Raw genomic sequence first — 23,916 nt, forward strand, 5'->3', positions numbered from 1 at the left:
GTTTATACTATGTTTTTAAATAGTAGTTTATGATTTTATGCTTGCTGTTGTTCCCCACCTTGATCCAATAAGAGAGGCAGGTAAGAAATAAATTATTATTATTATTATTATTATTATTATTATTATTATTATTATTATCATCATCTGATGACTGATAATAATACTAATATCTCATAATATTTGAGCTAAAGACTTAAGTCGGAAGGTGTGATTTCTTGGGAGGCTACAGTAGCTGTTGTGGCCATCACAGAGCAACAGCTTAGAATGTCAGGGCATGTTTCAGTCCCTGTGGAGTAATAAGGAGCAGGCCCTTAAGCATATACAAACTGCCTTTTCCTCAGCAATGAGTAACCACTATCAGCCCCAAAATATTTGTCATCAGGGGAAATAAGTTGACTTCTAGCCGGCAATGCCAACCAGCTACACACTGACAAAATATTTCTAACTCGGGGCATTCCAGCAACATGTGGAATGATAACACAGCAGAGTGATGGAGGTGGGGGCTGTCTGTACGTGGGGAAAGCGCCACAGTGGCTGCAGATCTGTGTTGTGTCAGTTAGAGGACGCAGGAACAGCTTTGCAACCACCACAAGGCTTTCCCAGATTTTTAATCGAAGCGACATCAGTATGGCTCTTCCACTGCCTGATGTCATTCCAGGGCCAATCCAGGGGTGGTGCCCGGTGGATGGCGACTGGCGATTTGTCACTTTCTACCAGGAAGAGGGTGGTGGGCAACTCTGGAACACGGATGGCAACCTAGAAACCCCATGCTCCCCCCTAGGTGTCAGGATTACCCGATTCCACCCTGGCAGAGGGAAACCACGGGGTTTCAGAGAGAGGTAGCACCAACACGCTGCATAGAGGCTGAGGCTGCAAGGCTAAACACATGTCATTTTTAAACACAATGAGACTTACTTCTGCGTAAACATACATAGGGTGGTGACTGAACAGAAGAAAATTGGTAGAAAACGTTGTCCTATCCTCACATGTAAGTTTCAAGGGGGGTGGTGAACTGTGTATTGCAGCTCCAGTATCTGTATGGCTTGGAACTGTCGATCAGTTCTGAAGGGATTCAGTAGAGTATGGAGAAAAAAGAGAGAGCAAATTTCTGAAGAGTGGCTGACTGTATGTTATGACTAAGACACATTCACAAAAATGTGAGTACACACACACATCTCTTTCGGGATCCATCGGAAGAAAATCTGTTCTGTCCTGCAGCGCCCGTCCTAAGTGCTGAGTGTGCAAGGCATGTAATCACCGGTTTGCCAAGGAGCCAACACATGTTCCTGGCTGTGTTTTTCCCTGTAAGTGACAGTTTCCATATTGGTGGGTAATGAAGCTGGGGGGCTGTGTCGCAGTCCATCTGTTCCCAGTGTCTGACACTGGCAGCCCTGGCAGAGGGGAAGCTGGGCCATGCAAAATGAGCCAAATCTCTGTTCTCCACTGCAGAGGTCTGTTTTTTTCTCTCAGCATCAGCCCCAGATGTTATGCAAATCATTCCAGCACTCTACATACATTGTGACCAGGCGTAGGTTTGTCTTCTGGCTTGTTTTGAACAATCCAGAACAGTTTTCTGGTCATACACTGAGCTTTTAACTTTTAGCTTTAATACCAGGCAATGGTCAATTTTAAATTATATGTGTCTATGGTTACATCCTTAATAGGACTATGAACAAACCCTTTTACTTTAAATGACTTAGCTTTTTTGCCTTAATAACTAAGTTTTAAGAGGCTGGATACAAGATCTGCCTTCTGTAAGGGGGTTGGATAAATTCCTGGAGGGGAATCATAAAATAGTAGAGCTGGAAGGGGCCTATAAGGCCATCAAGTTCAACCCCCTGTTCAATGCAGGAATCCACCTCAAAGCATACCGAACACATGGTATGCCTCTAGTGTAGGACAGCCCACAACCTCCCTAGGTAACTGGTTCCATTGCCATACTGCTCTAGCAATCAGGAAGTTTTTTCTGATGTCCAACCGGAATCTGGTTTCCTGTAACTTGAGCCCGTTATTCCGTGTCCTGCACTCTGGGAGGATTGAGAAGAGATCCTGGCCCTCCTCTGTATGACAACCTTTTAAGTATTTGAAGAGTGCTATCATGTATCCTCTCAATCTTCTCTTCTCCAGGCTAAACATGCCCAGATCTTTCAGTCTCTCCTCATTCATTTTGTGAACCGCCCAGAGAGCTCCGGCTATTGGGCGGTATAGAAATGTAATAAATAAATAAATAAATAGGGCTTTGTTTCTAGACCCCTGAAGAGAGGCAGTAATCCTATACCCTATATTCTGGGGGACACGTGTTGGAGGGTGTTGTTGCACTGTGTCCTGCTTGTGGCTCCCTTGTTGACAGCTGATTGGCTATTGGGTGATCCAGCATGACTCTACTTATGTTTGTATGACATGTGGCTGCTGGAAGCGCTTGTTAGAAACTGTTTGCAATGTGAAGTCCAAGTCTAAGGGGATATGATTTTATCAGCAAACCTGACACAGTGGGCTTCAGTTGGGATCAACATGCAATAGTCCCTTAACCACCTGAAATAGTTCCATTGAACAACACTGTGCTGATGCAATGGAGACATTGAAGAAATACTTTGCTGCTCTCACTGCCACAAAATAGGCCCTAAAATGGGCTCTAACCAATGTTCAGTCAGATTCAGCCTATGTTTTTCTTCACTATCATTCTAGCTGTCAGCCTCAACCTGTCACTCAGTGTGCACTGTGGACAGATGAGTTGTTATCCAATGGAAATGGCGTGTGACATTGTTCAAGGGTAGGGTTTCATGCAGGTGATACAATGTGCCCCACCAAATTACCTACAAGACAAATGTCTCCATGAGAAGCACTCTGTTTGCTCTAGCGAAGATAGGAAACAGTTCATATACTATCTGTGAGCCATCTTCTTCCCTGGTTTGGAACCCCTCTTTTAATTGCATCATTGAGTTAGAGCCATTAGGGTATTTTATGTATTTTATGCTTGCTGTAGTTCTCCGCCTTGATCCAATCGGAGAGGCGGGTAAGAAATAAATTATTATTATTATTATTATTATTATTATTATTGATATACAAGTTAGCAAATCACAAATGCTCTGTAGCATGCATTAAGCATACTACTTCCTCTGAAGACCCTCTGTGCAACAGCCCAGAATATCAGGGGGTTGCCAATAGTCTCAGCAATGCAAAGCCAGGTAGATTAGCAGAAAATACTGAAGCAGGTGAGTGGCTTGCAGACTGGATAAGCACACAGGCAGGGTGGAGTGGAAGAGGAGTTTGCCAAGCATCAAAGAGCAGTTGAACAGCTTGCTTCTGTAGGTGACTGATGTTCTGAGTGAAAGGAACAGTGGCCATGAGGTTTATATAGGAGGAAGCAGGAGGTGAGTGGTACCCAGAAACATCTTTATTTTAATTTTAATTTTATTAAAAATAAACAAAATCAAGTAGACACGTTCCATACATTAGGACTTAAAACCATGGCTGAAGCAAGTCTTGCATTCTGTTCCAAATAAAAGGGCAACCATTCTTCCAAAAGCAATAGATTTTCATTTCGTTTCTTTTGTAATGTGTGTTTATTCATCAACTTTGTATGCCAAAGTTCTCTTGCTTTGAAGAAACTTTAGAACTTTGGGGCCCAGGTAGTTTTTTCATCCATCCTCCCAGTTATTGGAAGAGGATTAGGAAGGGAAAGAGGAATACTCTGGGTGAATGACTGGCTTCGAAGGTGGTGCTGACATGAGAATTTTGGATTCTGGGACAATGGGCTACGCTACTTGGAAGATGGACTGCTGGCAAGGGATGGGTTGCACCTCACAAGGGCTGGAAAGAATGTGTTTGGCCACAGCATGAAGAATTTGATCAAGAGGGCTTTAAACTGAATCTTACAGGGGCGGGAGACGTAAACTTCGAGGCAACAATGGATGAAGGCCAAGGCACCACAGTACAGAGAACAGCTCCAATAGTGACCAAAAATAATGTCCACAACAATGTAGGGACAAAGCCAGACTATAAAACACATGGTCTTCGATGTCTATATACTCATGCCCAGAGCATGGGAAACAAACAGAATGAACTTGAACTTTTCTTACATGAAGGCAAATATGACCTGATAGGTATAACTAAAATTTGGTGGGATGACTCCCATGACTGGATTATAGTAATTGAAGGATACAACTTGTTCAAAAAGAACAGAAGAAATAGGGAGGCAGAGTTGCACTATATGTTAAAAATACCTATCCCTGCACAGAAATACAGGCAGATGAGACTGGGAGCCCCATCGAGAGCATCTGGATTAAAATAAATGGGGCAAGGAATAAAAAGAACATGATAATCTTAGAGCTTTGCTAGACCTACCGGGTGTTCCGTCGTTGAGGAACGGTGAAAGCGGATTTTCCTGTTCAGCCATTACGCCTCATCATCCACACTGTCCTTCGATTTGTGGCGGACGTTTGCGCCGGTTGTGCTGCTGCCGCCGCAAGCACAGTTGTGCAGCCACACCAGCCTGATTGCCATGGCTTTTTTTCCTTCTCGCTGCACGGTTTGCGCAAGTCCGAAAGACCGCAAACTTGCGCAGCCGTCAGCGATGCCGCCGCCGGCCCCGGCGGCGGCGGAGCCGGGGCCACCGGCGGCGGTGGCAGTGGCAGTGCCAGCTGAAGTGCTGCTGGTGCTGTTGAGGGTCAACATTGATGCACTCACTTCCTGATGGGGGTCGTGGCGGGTGTAATATGACCCGAGGTCAATCGTCTGCATGGGCACTCTGTGCATACATCTCCCATCATGCCTCTAAGGTGTTGCTGCCGATGACCGCCTCTGTGCCCACTGCCCCATCCCAAGGAGCCAACCCACATCTGGCCGTAGCCATGGCAGCAGCCCACAAACAGCTCTGCCCTCTACCAGCCTGGTACTCACACTAACATGCAGCGTACAGCACCGCCATTATGCGGCCACGGTAGCTGCCCACCACGAGGAGTCACCAGCCACTTTTCCGGTCCTCCGGTCCTGCGCAAACTGTCACTGTGGAAATTTTTAAAAAAAGCCGCTCCGCCGCGCTGCCCCAGCTGGCGGACTGGGCGCAAATGGCGGAGGCGGCTTGACCGAAGCCACTGGCCACTCCCCTTAGCATGCCTTTTCCTGACCAGAGCGGACCGTAGTGACCTCACATCCTCCCACACGTACTCCGAATTAGCGCGGGACGACAGGAAAAGGCGCACTAGAAGTCACTTTTTTAAAGTCGGGATAAAGAGGCTTCACCGCAGGATAACGGCGGATCCTCGTGAACGTCATCTGGAAGCCTCATCTAGTAACGCCCTTAGTCTACTACCGACCACCCAATCAAGGAGAAGATGAGGATGAAACATTTGAGAAATAAATTGCCAGTGTTTCAAGGAAGTGTGATGTAGTAGCGATGGGGGACTTCAATTACCCTGATATCTGTTGGAGACAAATACTGCCAAAAGCGACCCTTCCAGGAAATTCCTGACATGTGTGGGTGATAACTTTCTCCTACAAAAAGTGGAGGAAGGAACTAGAGGATTGGCAAACCTTGACTTGATATTGACCAATAGGGAAGACAGTGGATAAAGTGCAGTAATGGGAACTCTGGGTGAAAGTGACCATGTCATACTTGAATTGTTAATTATAAAGGAAACAAAAGCTGAGTGTAGGCATACACATACTCTGGATTTTATGAAAGCTGATTTTAATAAACTGAGAACTATGATAAGTAAGGTCCCATGGCAAGTGAGCCTAATGAGAAAAGGAGTGCAGGATGGGTGGGAGTATTTTAAAAAGGAAATTTTAAAGGCACAATTACAAACAATTCCAACAAGGAAAAAAGTTAGAAGACAACAGAAGAAACCAATGTGGCTCCACAAAAAGGCTTAGAGATGACCTGAAAACAAAAAAGGATACATATAGGAAGAGGAAAAAAGGCCAGGCTACAAAAGAAGAGTACAGACAAGTGGCACAGAAGTGCCAAAATGGCATCAGGAAGGCTAAAGCTGAGAATGACGTGAGATTAGCGAGGGATGCTAAAAGAAATAAAAAGGCTTTCTTCAGATACGTGAGTAGTAAAAGACAGAGGAAAGAAATGGTGGTTCAACTGCTTAATGAGAATGGCAAATTGATAACAGATGACAAAGAAAAGGCTGAAGTTTCAATTCCTACTTTGGCTTAGTATTCTCCCAAAAGCAGGTCTATGACCCCCCTGGAAAAAGTGAAGCAGAAGTTGAGGGGGCAGGATTGTAGTTTGAGATTGATAAACAAATGGTAAAGGAACACCTAATTTATCTGAATGAGTTCAAATCTCCCCTGATGAACTGCATCCAGAGTAATGAAGGCGCTTGTGAAAGAACTCTCAGAACCACTGTCGATTATCTTTGCAAAATCATGGAAGACAGGTGAGGTGCCGGACGACTGGAGGAGGGCTAACGTTGTGCCTATCTTCAAAAATTGCAAAAATGAGGAACCTGGAAACTACAGACCAGTCAGTCTGACATCCATCCCTGGGAAAATTCTGGAGCACATTATAAAGAAGTCAATCTGTAAGCACCTTGAAAAAAATGCATTGAATACCAGAAGCCAACATGGATTTGTCAGGAGTAGTACAAGTATGACCATCCATCAAACTCCTAAGCCCCGTCCACTGACAGGTGCCCCTCCCCTTTTAGACCAGATGTCCCGCCTTAGACGGAAGTCCCGCCGCCGGAAGTCCATTCTTGCGTTAACCTACAATATGGCCAATCATGAAGAAATCCTAAGGAATATTTATTATACCCCCGGACACGTAGGGGGTCTGGGTGGCGTGAACTCCCTATTTCAGGAGGCCAAAAAACAGAGCAAAGACCTGAGCAGAAGAGATGTTAGCAGATGGCTGTCAGATCAGGATGCTTACACCCTTCATAAACCAGCTAAGATCCATTTTAAAAGGAATAGAACAATTGTGTCTGAGGTGGATGCTCAATGGCAGGCCGATCTAGTCGATATGCAGCAATTTTCTAAATATAACAAGGGCTACAAGTACATTTTAACGGTGATAGATATTTTGTCTAAATATGCTTGGGCACAGGTTCTAAAAGACAAGACAGGTAGGCAGGTGTCCGCCTCTTTTAAAGCTATTTTCACACAAGATGGAAGAGTTCCTGTCAAAATACAGACAGATAAAGGTCGTGAGTTCCTAAACAGGGATGTAAATCGCCTATTGAAGAAACAGGGGGTACACCATTTTGTTACCAATAATGAAGTCAAAGCGGGGATTGTGGAGAGGTTCAATAGGACTTTAAAAACAAAAATGTGGAGGTATTTCACAGCTAACAACAAATACACATATAGAGATGTGTTACCCCAATTCCTCACATTCTCCATCATAACGTCCATCGGCTCCTCCAGTGGCGGGTATGTGTCAGGATCTTCCTGCTCCATTTTCTCTTCAGATGATAGAATCAATTTCATAAGGCTCCCGCCATCCACAGCTTCATCATTGTACTTCTTCTCCTTTAGGCGCACATTTTTTAAATCACAGCCACAATCACACTCTGTATCAGACCATTGCTTGGTACAATCCATTCTCCAATCGGCCCATTGTGAGGTTTCAGGAAAAGAATTTGGCTCTGACGGGTACACAGATGCTGGTAAACTCCCAGTTGGCGGGTATGAGGGAGACCGAATCAGCTTCGGCTTTTGGGGCTGAAGATCCAGGGGTGTCAGCAGATAAGATTAGGGTTTACTCATTGTTGTATCAGAACTATTATTTATAATATTCTGAGATGGTTGTGTAATTTCTCTGCCTTCTGGAGGATATGTGGAAGCACGACTCACCCTTTTCTTTCTGTTTTGATTCCTCATGGGTGTCTGTGGAGGAACTGGTGAAGATCCACTGGCGGGGGTTGGATTCACCATCTTCTCTATGCAGGAAAACGTGTCTGGGCAGGCAAAATGGGGGATCCCTTCTATACGCATCTAGAGCAAGGGGGTTGGCCTTACAGGACCACGTGCACCCTACAAGGCCAATCCGGATCGAAATATCAATCTAGGGGGGATTTCTCCACCCCCGTAAGGGTTAGGGCTCTAAAACCCCATCCTATTGGTTGAGGGCGGCCTTCCGCTTTCCTAGAGGGGTCACACGACCCCCTTTGGACCAATCGGCATCGAGATATCAATCTAGGGGGATTTGTCCACCCCTGTAAGGGTTAGGGCTCTAAAACCCCTTCCTATTGGTCGAGGGTGGTCTGATGCAACCCTAGAGGGGTCACATGACCCATTGAGGTCATGTGATCCACGTCACGTGGACACTCTTTCCGGAGGTGGGACTTCCGGTCTAAAAGGGGAGGGGCACCTGTCAGTGGGCGGGGCTTAGGAGTTTGATGGATGGTCATACTTGTACTACTGTCAGGAACACATCCTGTCAGACTAATTTGATCTCGTTTTTTGATCAGGTAACCTCCCTTGTGGACTGTAGGAATGCTGTGAATGTCATATATCTTGACTTCAGCAAAGCTTTGACAAAGTGCCCCATGTCATTCTGATTAACAAACTAGCTAAAAGTGGGCTAGATGGAACAACTATTAGGTGGATTCACAGTTGACTATAGAATCAGACTCAGGGAGTGCTTATCAATGGTACCTTCTCAAATTGGGTGTAGGTAACGAGTGGGGTACCACAGGGCTCAGTCCTGGGCCCAGTGCTCTTCAACATTTTTATTAATGATTTGGACAAGGAGGTGCAGGGAACACGTATCAATTTTGCAGATGACACAAAATTGGGTGGGATAGCTAATACCCTGGAAGACAGAAACAAACTTCAAAGTAATCTTGATAGGCTGAAGTGCTGGGCTGAAAACAACAGGATGAAATTTGATAGGGATAAATGCCAAGTTCTACATCTAGGAAATAGAAACCAAATGCACAGTTGCAAGATGGGGGTTACTTGGCTCAGCAATATTAGAAATTAGAAGTATCTTGGAATTGTTGTAGATCGCAAGCTGAATATGAGCCAACAATGTGATATGGCTGCAAGAAAGGCCAATGCTATTTTGGGCTGCAATAATACAAGTATAGCTTCCAATTCGCTTGAGGTACTGGTTCCTCTCTATTCAGCCCTGGTTAGGCCTCATCTAGAGTATTGCATCCATTTCTCGGCTCCACAATTCAAGAAGGATGCAGACAAGCTGGAGCATGTCTAGAGGAGGGCAACCAGGATGATCAGGGGTCTGGAAACAAAGCCCTATGAAGAGAGACTGAAAGAACTGGGCATGTTTAGCCTGGAGAAGAGAAGATTGAGGGGAGACATAATAGCACTCTTCAAATAGAATCATAGAATAGCAGAGTTGGAAGGGGCCTACAAGGCCATCGAGTCCAACCCCCTGCTCAATGCAGGAATCCACCCTAAAGCTTCCCTGACAGCTGCCTCTTGAAGGCCTTTTTTATACTTAAAAGGTTGTCACACAGAGGAGGGCGAGGATCTCTTCTCAATCTTTCCAGAGTGCAGGACACAGAATAATGGGCTCAAGTTAGATCTGGAAAAACTTCCTGACTGTTAGAGCAGTATGACAATGGAACCAGTTACATATGGAGGTCATTGGCTCTCCCACACTAGAGGCATTTAAGAGGCAGCTGGACAACCGTCTGACAGGAATGCTTTAAGGTTGATTCCTGCATTTAGCAGGAGGTTGGACTCGATGGCCTTATAGGCCCCTTCCAACTCCATTATTCTATGATTCTATGATTCTATGTTTCCATTTTGAGAAGCCATCTTTTCTTCCAATGTTTTGAAGTGAAATAAATGCAGCAGTTAGTAAAATTTCCTGATAAATTCCAGTCTTTCCACACACCCCTCCAACTACATTTTTAAAGAACACCAAAAGAAGTACAATAGTGTCTAATGCCATCCGCCCTACCATTTGACTGCCTGGCAGAAGGGTCTCTGCTTGTCGGTTCTACCCAACTTTAGCCACCTGGCTTGATAACCCAGATGAGTAAGGATGTCGTGCCTGACTCCTGACTCCTAAACCCTATACAGCCTGACTTTCTGTCCTCTTAAAGTCTCTACGTTAGCCTAAATGGAGTCAATAGATTCAGCCTTGGGCCTTTGAGCCAGTTACTCTGGTTAAGTCACATCTGCATTTTAGGTATGTTACCATTTCATTTCTTGCTATAGGTGCTGCATTGTGAAACAAGGTATTGTAATACCGTGCTTCCTTTTCCATCAGTCAGGAACAGTGTTGCATGAGAAAATCCTCCATGAATCCTGGTTGCAGCATTGCATAGTAACTTGGGTAAAAGCAGCAACCATCTTCATGCTGATGCAGTCACAGCTGTAGAAAGTGTGGGTCTGTTTTTACAAACAAAGGCTGTGCTGCCCCGCAACCCAACCCCAGTTTAGCCATGTAGTTCAAGGGCTGCAAAGACAGAGTCATTTCAGTTATTCTTCAGGAGGGCAACAAACAGGGACAGGGACATTTTCACCCCTCTTACCATTGATATGGTCTTGGCAATGGCTGCATTCCTCAGCACCATTCTGTCATTCTTGACTGCATGACAGGAAGCCAAGGGGAGACTTGGGGCTCCATCACGCCTACTTTTTTAATCTATCGTTTCCCCCACCATTTCCTTAGCAAGTCGAACACTTGGGCGCTTTCATGTCTGTGCATTGTTGCACTCTTTAGCTCATGTATCTTTTCACCTGGAGCACTACTATGGCAGTGAAATCTCAAGCCCTGCCCATTGGGAAAGGTTTACAGGGGAGGAGAGGTGAAGGTTGGTTTTGCTCGTTTCAAGGGTGGGCAGATGAACAATAATTTTAACTAATTTGTTTTTGTAAAGGTGGCCAGGTCCCCTACTTTGCTCCAAGGTAACCAAAATGCTTACATCTGCATAAGTTTTAAAGCTAAAGATATCAAACTTGGCACAGTGATAGCTGTTAAGGAGGGTTTTACCTACTCCAAGTTTGAATCAGATCGGGTCATCCCTTGATTTTAAGGATTTTTTTAAATGGAAATTTAAAAATGCTTACATCTGCGAAAGTTTTAAAGATAAATAGATCAAAATTGGCACAGTGATAGCACTTAAGGAGGGCTTTCAGCATGCCAAGTTGAATCATATTGGTTCATACCTTTATTTTATTTTTTTATGAATGTCCTCCCTTGGGCTTTAACTGAAGTTTGGGAAGCTGAGGAGGCTGCACACTGCCAGAGAAATAATTCTACAATGTAAGACAGAACACTTGCACATGCTCTTCTGCCATTAGTAATGTAAATGTAAGTACCCTGAATCCAAGCCATAGAATTTTTCTGAAATTTTCTTCTCCTTTAAATTTCCTTTCAAAAGCAATTTCTTTTATATTAAATGAATGAGAATGGTTTCAAAAAAGTGGGAGAAATTTTTAGAGCAGCCTCTACTGATTTTGAAGCTCCAGTGTCAGAGAGAGAAGAGGCACATCTACATGAGGAGCGGCACATCATCTCCTCCCCACCACCACCCGCATATTTTTTTTTACTTTTAAAGGGACCCATGGCAACCAACCATGGGCTCCGCTGCCAAAAAAAATCAGGGTAAGTGCCCAACTTTTTTGGAGCGGAGTTTGCAAGGTTTGCCCCCAGAGATGATGCAAGGAAATTCACCCACAGTGGCTTCTTGTTATGTGTGAGCTGGGCCATTGTCTTTGAGCCTTATCATCAGACTGTTGTTCATGTTGGAGCAAAAGCAGAGGAGAGCCATTTGTAATGAAAATAAACATTCTAGACAATATAGGTTTTGTTTTATTTTTTCTCTGTTGTTATTAGGCTGAGCTGCCTAGCTGTTGTTCCCTCAAATCTGTATCTTTCCTCTGTACCAGTAAGCTATTCCTCTTTCCTAACCATCTTACTTTCGTTCTACCCACACTGATGTGACAGGCACCTTCCAATAGGAGGCAGTTGCATACTGACCTGGTTTGCATGATCACTGCAGCCCACCATGGCTTATTAGCCAGGGTAAGTTGTGGCAACTGCAGGCACCAGTTTGCCAATCCAGGCTGCCACTGCAGCTTCTCGGCGAGGGTGACTTGTTCAGGTGGTTAACAAATGACCCCACAACCCTACAACAAGCCATGGGTGGTTTGTTAACTACCCCAACAAGTTACCCTCACCAAGTTTGGATAACATAAGAAGCTAAGCTGCGCCACTGAGGGCAATTATGCACATCAACTGGCATATGAGTGGCACATGCAGGATAGTTTACAATCCACTGTGGCGTGATAACTTCCCTATGAATATGTGAACTGGGCCGCTTGGAACCACATTCCATCCAGAATTCCATTGTCATAGTGATAAAATATTGTGGAGCGCTATATACGTGATAGTCCTGCAATAAAGGGGCTAAGCAGGGGAAAGATAATTGGACCTTCTGCAACAAATCAGCAATAGCAGGGCATTTGGGCTTCTACACTGAAACACTCATGCATAGTGATACTGTTGCGATCAATGAGGTTTAGCTACATTAAACTCATGGCAGGAGCATGCCAAAAAATCGCTGTTTTCTGGAAAGACCTTCAGCTGTTACGTATTTGTTCCCATCCCCTCTCTGTCACCCTTGTGCCATCTTGAACTGTGCCCGATGAACAGAGGCAAATGCACTGATGCCCCAAAGCCCCCATCCCCACCCCACCCCTTGCTGCTCTGCTGTAGAGCTTTTGCCTTCCAAGGGAGTTGCTTGCTGGGCCTCCAAACTGGAGGGAAGGCTGAGGAAAGGGAGCCAGCTAGTGTGAGGATGCTGCCTGAGCAGGAGCCATCTGGACTGGAGCCAAGATAGGAAGCAATCTCTTTCCCATAGCAACTCATCTACCTCATCCGCAGGCAAGGAACATTGGGTGTTGCTGCTAGCTCCTGCTGCTGCCAGTCTTTACCAAGCCAAGGCTTTGAGCCTCTGCATTGCAAAGCTTCAGGCAGAGGGAGAATAGAAGCTGCAGAGCTTTGGTTGGCAGAGTTTGTGGGTGCCTAACTCCCCCCCCTCTTGCACAACAGCCCTTTTGCAGCTGCACTTTTGTATTTCGGCATGAGTTAAAAGCTGTGATTCCTGCAGGCATGTGGGCCGCAGCAGCTAAGAGCCACTCTACAGTAATTACATATTCAGCTCAAATTAGCATGCAGAAAGGAAGCAACTATCTGAGGGAAATCATGCCTCCCCCCCTCCCTCTCTAGCTAAAGATGTTTTCTTTATTAACTGCTAAAAAAAACACCCTGTCACTCGCTCACTGGTGGATTCAGGAGATTTGTGGCTTCTTGGCATAGATTTGCAGCCTCCTGCTGAGACTGGAGCATGTAAGACACTGGCGCCCCCTGTCGACCACAGCCTTGCCAAATGCCCGAGTCCGGCTCTCCTCCAGCAGAGGAACAGCACCGCCTGCCTTTTCTGAATGCAAGTCTGTCCCCTGAAATTCAGTTTTGATTAGGCATACTGCTGTTTAGAGAAGCTAGAGTCCTGTTACTCTTTTCTGACAACAGGTCAGGTGGCACTAGGGTGGTGGTGGAGGTGTGTGGGAATGTGAGAACAGACTGGCAGGATCAGGCTGAGGCAATGAGCTGCTTTTCCTAAATCTGAATTTTCCAGGCCTGACGTGCAATGGGCAGAAGATACTGAAGATACTGACTAAGGAAGGGCAAAAAAGCAAGCTCCTAGTATTTATACTAAGCCTGTGTGTGAGCCCCGGCTCCTCGCGAAAAATTGCAAGGACCTGGGACAAACCACGGCGCCCGGCCATACGTTCCACAGCCCGAGAACATGGAAATACCAGGCCTAAAGGGGAGGGCGAGATCCCGGGGCAAGGGAGGGATCATCCCTCCCTGATCCCAGGATCCCCTGTGTGTCATGTGGATGGGGATTGCCTCATCTAGCTATGGCCTTAGAGTTGATATAGGGAATTAGGCCTACGATGGTTACAAGAAGTTCAATTATCCCATTTCCTTAGGAACAATAACACAAAGATACATGCACTCAGAACTTTAACAACATTTGAACAAGTATTGGTATTGGTGTGAGGGGGGAAGGAATAGTATCTTTAGTGTATGCTTTATTAATAGATGCCCATATGGGCACAATGGAGGGATTGAGGAAAGTTGGGAAGGAGATTTCGAAGAAGAATTAGAGGAAACTGGATGGAACAAATTATGGAATAACAGACCATTTAGATCAATATCAGTTTCTATTCGGGAAACTTCTTTAAAAATATTGCATAGATGGTATTGAACACTAGTACAATTAGCACACATCACTACAACTAGTAGTCCTCTCTGTTGGAGAGGCTGTAAGATAAAAGCCACGTATTTTCATTTATGGTGGTCTTGTCCATATGTACAGGGATTCTGGAGATCAGTACAGAGAGAATTAATTATTATTGCTAGAGAAACAATTGTACACTATCCAGAAATATTTTTACTATCAATATTTAAAGGACTTAATACTGGAATGAAATGTAAAGATTTAATAATATTCCTGTTGATGGCTGCTCATCAGACAATCACACAGCAGTGGAAAAAATTGGATAATTTGAATTTATCTGCATGGTATTGAAACATAGGGGCTGTGGCAATATCAGAAAAAAAACCTAGGACTTGCTTCAAATTCAAGGAAAATCAGAATCAACATTGTTCAAAGCCATATGGGGGAGATTTGTTCAATATGCATCACAACCGAAAGTACAACCATGTGTGCCTGTTTCAGCTCTGAATATATGGACATTGTAACAACAAATGAAGGAATACAGCACATTTATGATTTAGGTTTTTTTGTTTGTTTCTTTTCCTTTCCTTTTTGTCTCCTTTTTTCTTTTTAACTTTTCTTTTCCTATTTTCATTAAGCTTCTTTCCTGTAGAAGTTGTATCAATCAACTTTAATTTTCCCCCCCTGTACATTATACATATTCATATAACTGTTGGTTTGATATTAATTGTTAGGGTATTGTTTGCATTCATTCCTTTTTTGTATCACTTTAAAGAAAATAAAATTTTGAGGAAATGATTTTTTTATTATTAAAAACAAACAAACAATAGACTGGATGAGGGCCAGTAAACTGAAGCTCAATCAAAATAAGACTGAGATGCTGTTAGCAGGTGGTTCTTCTGACCAGATGGAGGGTGCTTATCCTGTTCTGGATGAGGTTGCACTCCACCCGAAGGAGCAAGTTTGTAGCTTGGGGGTCCTCCTAGAGCCAGCATTGTCATTTGATGCTCAGGTGGCTTCAGTGGCATGGAGCAGCCCATCTATGCCCCTATCTGAACAGGAATACTCCGGTCTCCAAATTAGATTTCTACAATCTGCTCTGTGTGGGACTGCTATTGTAAACTGTTTGGAAGCTGAAGCTGGTGCAAAATGCTATGGCCATACTGATAGCAGGGACCAATAAGTATGAACATATAAAACTAATTCTGGCCCGCTTGAACTGTACATTTTCAAGCCCTATTCAAGGTCCTGGTTTTAACCTATACAGGTTTACAAACTCAGGACTGACAGAGCACATCTCTCAATATGAACCAGCCATACACTATGATCAGCATCTGAGGCCCTCATCTGAGTGCCTCTTCCAAGGAATGTTCAGAGGATAGGAATAAGGGAGGAGGGCTTTTCGGTAGTCCCCACCCCACCCCCGATTATGAAATGTTTTCTCCACAGAGGTCTGCCTGGCTCTAGCATTTTCATTTTTCCAGTTGCAAGTAAAGACTTCCCTCTTCTCCCAGGCATTGATGGCATATAATAAGTGTGTTTTTTAAATTTCTGGGTTTCATCGGGGTCCCAGTATTTTATTATCATGGTTTTAAGCTGTTTTAAAACTTTTGTATGTTAAAGATTTTATATAATATTTCTACGTATTTTGGATTTAATTTTTGTGAATCACCTAGAGAGCCTAGGCTGTTGGGCAGTATAGAAATGAAATGAAATAAATGAATGTACTGCTGTAGCAGCAATGAGTCTCAAATTATGACCCACAAACCACACAGTGGGCCTGTTCAGCAGACCCCTTAAACCCTGCTGGTTAAGGCTTTTGGTTAAGCACCAGGGTTTAAGGTGTCTTGTCCAATGTGTTTTGCTAAACCCCTGCTCACTCACTAACCATGGTCGGATGGTCTGCAACAGGGTTAGCGGCTCTAACCATGGCTTAAAGTGTTGTGTGCAACACAGAGAACCACAGTTTTGCTAACCACAGAGCCTGACGTGTTGTCTGAACAGGATCAGTCTATAAGACCACATACTGTAGCCTTATGGACCATGGTTTGTATGGGTCATACTTTGAGAATCCATACCATTGGAAGACATATATGTCCTTAATTGCTGCGGAAGAAAACAGCATACCTATCACTGAACATAATGGAAGGAACACAAACATGCTGCAGTTTCCCCAAGCAAAGGGCCATCCATAAGTTTGAAATGATGCCATGAAGGTCAATAACTAAAGCTTACAGGCATGGGGTATGCAATAAAATCAAGAGAGTCTATAGTTCCTTCCTACTTTTTAAAAGGTCACTTTCTAGCCTTGCTAGTTGTGTGGAAAACCTCAAAGGCTCAGAAAACAAGGGCAGAATAAAAAGAAAAGGAAGGGCATATAAAAATAATTTAAGAAATTCTCCTGTATTTGTCTATGCCCAGAAAACATAGGTAATCCTAGATGGAGAAGTGACTAAAGATTCCTAGAGACAATTCAAACATTTGAAATTATTTCCAAAGGATGAGTGCTAACTGTCTTAGGGGTTGCATTTGTGTGGAGAACATAATATCTACACTACAGGCTTATAGCAGTTTTATATCAGTTTAACTGCCACAGCTTCACACAATGAATTGTACTTGGGTGTCACACAGCTGCTAGAGAAAAGGGGTCCCATTCCCAGCAACGTCTCTGTTGGCACATCCAATATTAAATTAAACTGTTTGTCATGACTTGGAAAGGAGGGGAAAGGCAGTGTTTATTTTCTACAATGAGAGATGGTGGGGTTAAATTGTGCTTGAAAGCAAAAGTCCATTCTGTGTACATCATTACTCCTACCCACAGATCTGTGTTAGCTGACTGTGGTTTCTCCATGAACAAAGACATTTTCTCCTGCTTAAAGGCATTCTTCTTTACTGTGTTTTACTATAGAGACGCAGTGATAGCATGACACCTGAACTGCATCCAAAAATGTCAGGGTGGATGGAGGCTTTTAAATTAGCATCAAAAGTGCAAGCTATCTGTAATTCTAATATTTTTCTGACCTCAGTGGTAAGAAATCCCAAACTTCCTCAGAACTACCATTCCAAGATTTCCTGTGGCAGAGGAAGTACCTGTTCAACCAGTTTATGTCTGTGCTTTTGTCAGATAGATATACCCATGCCTCCCAGCTACAATTTCTGTGACTTTGCTTACATTGATTCTCCACCCAAGTGTTTGTCCCTCATTACTCCGTCTTTTGAAAGAGGAAGTAAACAACCTGCATGTGGCCCATTCAGTGGCCCATTTTGATCATACTGCTTCTCCTGCACACAGCAGGAGACAGCAGCAACTTCCATCTTTAAAAATAAGTCAAACTTACCGGGGGGGGGGGGGGGTGTTGTCACATGAAGAAGGCTAGAAGGGGTGGGAGGTGCACAGGAGGCAGGCAACATTATGAGAGGGACCCACAAAAATCTATGAGTGCCCAGTGACGAGCATGCAATAAAATGTTCATCTGATGGAGTTCTCCTTCAGCACATTTTTCAGCAGCTGCAATGCTGGGAATTGCTTCCACGTAACTATGAGTGTATCTATGGATGACTGAGGTCATACTTTACATCCTCCATCTGAATGCATACTTGTGGACAGTGGAGTACTTCAGCTGTCTGTCGGTTCTTGGTCCTTTTCTAATAATGGGGAATGCAAGAGAAGGTGGAACAGTGGTAATTGATATGGCACAAGAGAAATGAGGGAGCAGAGGCAGTTAGGGCTCCACTCTCAATATTCCTGGGAGCCATGGATTTTACAGGGCTGGGAAGGTACACCAATTTCTTTTGGTTGGTCTCATGAAAATTATTGTCAGTGAATTAGGCCTAGGCAGGGAGTGCTCCTGCCATTTAAGCTGTTTCCAGCTCACTTCTGAAGGCCTCTTGATAAACATTTATGAACATTTGTAGTATTTTAAATTTCCATTTAATAATTGATGATAAGTTATTTTATATACTTTAAAGTGGATAATAATGTAAAATTCATAAGCCAGGGAAGCTGGGAATGGCAGGCAGATTTGGCAGGGAGGGGAAGCAATGCCTGCCATACAGTACAAACAAGAGGATGATGGAAACATGAAAGCAAAAGAACAGAGGTGTTGGCTCTGATGCTGGCAAGATTAAAGAGAATCAGCACTCACCTGAACAATAGGATTTGTGTGCTTATGACAGTATACCTAGGCTGACGTGTGAGAGAGATGTGCAGTAAGAAGGAGGGTATGGGAAAGAGAGAAGCAGAGAACATGGGAGTGGAGTAGTACAATGAATGTGAATATGGGGAGGGAGGGAGAGAGGAAGTCTGTGTGTGTGTGTGTGTGTGTGTGTGTGTGTGTGTGTGTGTGTGAGAGAGAGAGAGAGAGAGAGAGAGAGAGAGAGAGAGAGAGAGAGAGAGAGAGAGAGAGAGATTTGGAGAAGAGCCCTTCTGGATCACACCAAAGGCCTATCCAATCCAGCATCCTGCTTTAAGAGTATGTATGTAAGGGGATTAATATAGTGGCAGGCTAGGTGTGTGTGTGAGAGAGAGAGGGGGTGGGTGGGTAAGTGAAATTAAGATCAGATGAGGAGATAGTAAAATGGAAATTTAATAAGCATGTATCAGAACAGCACATACTGCTACAAATTCCTGGCACTATTGAAATACTCATAGCAAGGCATTCTTTAGCCAACTTATCTCTCCATTCATATAAGATGAGCACACACCCTCCATCTCCAGTGGCATAAGTTGTCAGGTAATTCAGGCTCTGTTCTCGTATATCAATGCAATTAACAATTACTTTTATGCTGCTGAAACCATTATCACAAGCTTTCCTGTACTGTTGTCATGCCATGCTCAAACCCAGAAAAATCTGCTGAGTCTGTTTCAGACAACCATGGAATTGGAATATGGTCATTTTATATCCCTGTTCAGACAACACACTAAATCATGGTGGTTAAGCATTTTGAGGTAAACATTATGGCTTAGTGTGTCATGTGAACCATTCCTAATCATGGTGGCTACATAACCATGGCTTTAACACACTCACTAACCATTTGCTGCAAGAGGGTTAGTTGCCTAACCATGGCTTAGCATTTTGTCTGAACAGGACCTATATTTAAGAATGCATGGCCGTGTGTTCTTAGTTAAGGTTTGACAGGAAAAAAGCATTCTACCATGATAAAGGAGCAATTGGGGATTTGGTTATTCTAATATTCATAAAATCAAAACTGTTTCACCAATCTTCCTGAAATTTACTAATGCCAGAAAGAAATGTTGGTTTTACATAACCTGAAAATTTAAAGAAGATTGGTGAAAGATTAAGGGAATGAGGACAGTTTAAAGTAGAAAAGAAAACAATCTCAATCAAGATGGATCTGAAAATTTACATTGGCGATTATTTTATCCACCTTTTGTGAGGAAATTAGAGCTTACCTAATTAAAATCCTGATGCATTCCATTATCTTTGATCTTGTATTTGATGGTATAGCTTTTCTTTTTTAAAAAAAATCCGTTTAGTTGATTTTTAAAGAGTATTTTCATTTTTACCCATCATAATGTATACGGCAACCATAGGGTGTGCATACTCTCTCTCCCCCTGCCTCCTGCCTCAGCTAGATTGGAACATTGAGGGGAAATGGCTGCCTCCTGGAGCAAAGTCAGGCTGAGTTCAGGCGACCTGCTAATCAACAGTTGTTTTCCATTCTGTTCCTATTACACACACACAGTTGATTAGCGTGTGTCGTCTGAACTCAGCCTCATTGGTCACCTTCAGGCAATGGAGGGAGGAACAGACAACTCACAGTACATTATGCTGCCAGTACTTCCCACACGACTTTTACCCTGCCCCCATCAAGCGGCTGAAACTCCCATCATATTTCCAGCTGGCCATTGCTCCTCCCTCCCAGGGCTGTACCATCAGCCATTGCAAGTTCTGCCAGCTGTAGAGGAGTGGCCAGGGCACTTTGGGCCACTCCTTCTGGAGGAATCTATGAGCTTCTGAAATAGTGCACTCAACATGTGAAATTAAGCAATGACGCTCACCACATGACACAATAAGCAACGGGTCTCCAGATAAGCAATGGAGCAGCCCGTTGTTTTTCTCCATTGCTTAATTTGAGAAAATAGTGCACCATCAGTTGTCCGCTTCCCACCAAATGACACAATAAGCAACACAATGGAAGATTGCCTAATTAATCAACTGTTGCTTATCATGGGTGGATTCCTGCATTGAGCAGGGGGTTGGACTCGATGGCCTTGTAGGCCCCTTCCAACTCGGCTATTCTATGATTCTATGATTCTATGTTGTCCTAAACATACTTACTAGGTTGTGATTTCTAGGGCAATTGATTGGGATTTACTTCAGAATATACACATGCAGAGGATTGTGCTATAAATAAATATGATTTCCAGCCTCTGGTTATCCCATCTCAAGTAGGTTTCATTACTAATTTTTGGTTCCTCTATTTACTGTGCAATCATGTATGTTCACTTGAAAGTAGCTCCCATTGTGTTCAATGGGATTTACTCCCAGATAAGTGTCACAAAGATTTGTTGTCCCTCCCTCACTACAGAGAGAGAGAGGGAAAGAGAGAGAGCTATTTTACTCCTCTTATCTGTTTTGTTTTGTATAGAAAACAATACAATATGGTAATAAGCGAAGTGCATGCAGTGAAAATATCGGAGAACTGGAGAGTGGTAAGCAAGACTTCCCCTTTTCCATCTTGGACAACTTATCCCACAACAATCTAGAAATGTAAAGATTAGTGTGACCATATTTTGAAAACCAAAAGGAGGACAACATGGTCAGCCCCCAAGGGGAGTGGCCACCAACATGTCTGGCCCCAGGGGGTGTGACCAGCACCAAGGGGGCGTGCCCACCCTAACATAGCCTTGGTCACATATCTGATATTACAGCACACAATTAAGACAAATCTGTTCTACATAACATCTTAATGTTAAAATCACTGAAATAAAGAACAAGTGAGATGTTCAATGTATCTGAAATTAACTTCGCTCACTGCTACTTTTGTAGCTTTTGCTGTACTTTGAAGCTTTTGCTAAACTCTGTGTGATACATTCTCCCCTTCCCTCAAATATCTTTTCTGGCTGTATCCTCACTCCACTGCAAGCTGCTGCTGCTGCTGTTGTTAATGGGGTTTGCTGTTAATGGGGTTTTTATTTTTAAATTTCTATTTGTTTTTAAACTTGTGTATGATTGTCACAAGTTTCTCTATTTCTAACATTAGGGTGGGAGTTGTGGGTGGTGGACAGTACTTCACCCATTACAAGTCCCAGCATTCCTGACCATGGGACATTCTGACTTGCAATGATGGGAGTTGTAGTCCAACACCTTTGGAGGGCACCATATTGGAGAAGGGCTGCTCTAAACAAAAACAAAAAAAGAAGTAGGTGGCCCTAAGTTGTTCATCATCAATTTTCCACAACCCCACAGTCACCTCTGCATATCATATTCTCTATCCTTTCCTCATGGTTTATCTGCTTTGGGAGAATGAGAATTTCACTTGCACTTTCTGCTTCATTAAAGAGGAAGTGGTGTTAAGGCTTGTGAGCCTTAACTCCCAATTTCCCTGCTTTTTGGTGCTTGGTTGAAAACTGTAGAGCCTTAACATTGTTTTGTAAACCGTAGGTTTTTGTTTAATGAATTATAATATATTATATTATATAAAAGAAATTTGTGGCTGAGGAGAGTTTTGAAAGAGGATTTCACACAAACACACACACAGAGAGAGAGAGAGAGAGAGAGAGAGAGAGAAAGAGAGAGAGAGAGAGAGATCCTCAGCCACAAACTTATGTAATTGTTTTATTCATCTCCATTTTCTCAACTTCAGCCACTCATCCATATTATTAAAATAATGATACTGGCATACATCAGAAAGCTGAATTTGTTTGTTTGTTTTTATAAATTTGTATATATCCATAGCAATGAATACATGTGAAATGCATACATATGAAAATACAACTAACTAGCAATTATACATAGGCTTCAACAAAAATGGACTAGATATCCAAATAAGTATTAATTTGAAGGTGTCTATATGTCACCCATTCAAACATTGAAAGTGTTACAAGGTGCTCAATCTATTGCATTATAGGAGATGAACGTTTATCATTCCAGTATTGTAATATCAGTCTTTTAGCTGTCAAGAGGGCAGAGAGAATTCATTTATGCTGACCATTCATTAATTTCCATGAAACAGGTAAACAACGTATCAACGTATATTAAGGGCTGTTCCCTTATAAAATTTATCCATATAAAAATCTCTTCCCAAAAAGAAGCAACTACTGGATACTGACAAAACATATGTTTAAAAGAAGGATTAGCTGTATTATACTAATAGCATTTAGCTGCATTAGACAGTCCCTTATTAAAGAGATGTTGCAGTGTCCAATAGACACAAAACATTTGTTTTCTGAAAAAGACTCTAGTTATAAACACCAAAGCAGCAATCCACTGATTAGCAGAATGGGACAATCAAATTCCATATTCCATTTTTGCTTAAAAACTTGTATATCATTTATTCCCCAATAACAAGTACTTATTGATATGGATCGTGGGTCACTTATTAAGCCTTAAAAAGTGCTTCCAATACTGATGGAGTCTCTGATGCTGTAAAAGTGGCTAGGCCAAATCTGGATACTAAAAAATGCTGCACTGCCATAGCTAGGGATGGGTGAATGAGTAAGGTTTGACCTTGCCAAGATTCTCCAAACATCAGCTCACTGCTTGTCGCTCCTCAATTTGTATTCGCATTTGTAATCACTGCTTGTTTTGTGCAAATAAGAGAATTGCACAAACCAAACAGCTATTGAATATGAAAGTTGTGCAAACAATTCCCAAATTTGTGCAAATTTCCAAAATTGTACAAATTTCCGCAAATAGACAACAGTTTGGGTGATTTAAGATGGACGTAATTTGAGAAATTTGTGCATTTTGAGAAAATTGTGTATTTTTATAAAGTTGTGCATTTTTCAAGCATACATTTTGCAAATGTGAAGGCAAGTTTGGGAATTTGCAAAACATTTTATGAGAAAATGTGCTCCTGTTTCCATTTGGGATTGCAAATGGGATATTTCGAGTGATTTGTGAACTGAAACAATATTCTCATACATTCCTAGCCATAGATGGCAAGTAGGCTTTAGAAGACTCATGGGGAACCAAGGAGCAGGGCTTGATGAGTGCTCGGGAGACTGCAAGAGATTCCCAAGCCCTCAGCAAAGCGCACTTTCGGGGCCTCCAGAAAGTGGTCCATTCTCCCAGTAAGGTTAAGAACAAGGTTAAGAGCTAGGTTAATGCAAGGTTAAGAGGGCCTTTAAGGCCCTGATTGGTACGTTGTGGGGGAGGGAGAAATACAATTTCCCCAAGGCTGGGGAAATCATGTATTTCCCCCCTTCATTCTGGCATTAGAGTGGAGAGAAAAAACACGCTATTCCTCCAGCATTGGGGAAACTGCTAGGGGTGTGCACGGACGCCCCGCTCCGCTTCACTTCCACATCCGCGATTTGCGGATTGCTTCGCTCCGCCCCCGCTCCGCCCATGCCCGCTCCGCTTCGCTGCGGAGCTCCGGATCGGAGCTCCATTCCCCACCCCCATAGGCTTGCATTAAGCTTAAAAAGTATACAACTTTTTTTCTGTGAAAGTTAGAAACCTCATGTTTGGCACCATGACACCTCATGGAGGTATACACATGCACGCCAAGACTCAAAGCAATCCCATCATCCCCAGAATTTTGGGGA

Source organism: Elgaria multicarinata, chromosome 7, assembly GCF_023053635.1.
Source record: "Elgaria multicarinata webbii isolate HBS135686 ecotype San Diego chromosome 7, rElgMul1.1.pri, whole genome shotgun sequence".
Lineage (NCBI taxonomy): Eukaryota > Metazoa > Chordata > Lepidosauria > Squamata > Anguidae > Elgaria > Elgaria multicarinata.